The sequence below is a fragment of the Microtus ochrogaster genome, chromosome 16, assembly GCF_000317375.1.
Source record: "Microtus ochrogaster isolate Prairie Vole_2 chromosome 16, MicOch1.0, whole genome shotgun sequence".
NCBI classification, from domain to species: Eukaryota; Metazoa; Chordata; class Mammalia; order Rodentia; family Cricetidae; genus Microtus; species Microtus ochrogaster.
This window is the reverse complement of record NC_022018.1, coordinates 53174845-53176051: the sequence shown is the minus strand read 5'-3', so window position 1 is coordinate 53176051 and position 1207 is coordinate 53174845. Positions and strand designations below refer to the sequence as shown.

Genomic DNA, 1207 nt, shown 5'->3' with positions numbered 1-1207 from the left:
GCCTGCCTCTGCCTCCCGAGTGCTGGGATTAAAGGCGTGCGCCACCACCGCCCGGCCCTGGATGTGATTTTTAAAATTTATTTTGAATGTACGTTGGGGCGGGGTACACATGTCACAGTGTGCTTGTGGAGAGCAGAGGACAGTTTTCGGGGGTCTCTTCTCTTTCCACCTTGTTGAGGCAAAGCCTGTCTTCTAGCATCTGCGTAACACTCCCCAGGCTCGATGGCTCCCCTTGCAGATCTCTTCCTCATCCCCCCCCCCCCCCCGCATATATTCCAAGAATCTAATGTAGGTCCTAATGCTTACAAGGCAAAAGCCCTACCAGCTGACCAAACCCCTAGCCCTATTCTTACTCTTTACTTAAAAAAAAAATCTGTTCATATTTAAAAAATACTGAAATTAAAGTATCATGGGGGGTGAATTTGCTGTGATTTTATTCCATATTTAACAAATGGCTCAATCTGAAGCTAATTATTTCAGATGATTTTCACTAAAAGAAAGCTTTCCAGCCTACAGTACCTTCTTTTTCTTTTAATAATTCTATACTTGAATAATAATTATTAAGTGACATGCTGGTTTCTACATTACACAAAGGCATGATACACATATATTAAAATGAGATGTGGCATAAATGCATTTTGGGGAATAAATATTCAAAGGAAAGAGGCTAGGAAATTGTTTATTTTCTTTGGGTGGCATCATATAGATTTTTTTCTCTTTTGTATAACCATGTATTCCCAATTTTCTAGAAAAATAAACTTTATTACTGCAATGAAAAAAATGGCCTATTCAAATTTAAAAAGCACTTAAAGTTTATTATAATGTGTATATATGTAATTCATATATGTATTGTATACTTTCATAATGAAAAAAGCAAAATTTAGACTAAAATCACAGTATTTATGTGGCCCTAAGCATCTCATTTGCAAATTAAAGTGATCTATGTTATTTCTAAGATTACATTCAAGATTCATCTTTTACCACATTTTGACTTTTTATTACTTTTTAAAAATTACATTTATATATTTATGTGTGTATGTGTGAGCACACATGACTTGTGTCAAAGTCAGAGGACAAACTGAATTGAAAGAGTTGGTCTTTCCTTCTACCATGTGGGTTCCAGGTATCAAAGCTGGGCCCCCATTTTTTAATTTATTTTTATTGAGCTCTACATTTTTCTCTGCTCCCTTCCCTGCCTCTCCCCTCC

At 36.4% G+C, this 1207-nt stretch overlaps 1 protein-coding gene across 1 annotated transcript in view; it reads left to right on the top strand.

The window, feature by feature from the left end:
* Nucleotides 1-1207, top strand: part of Cenpp (centromere protein P) — a 198050-nt gene that overhangs the window by 3491 nt on the left and 193352 nt on the right. The gene's annotated exons all lie outside the window — the stretch shown is intronic.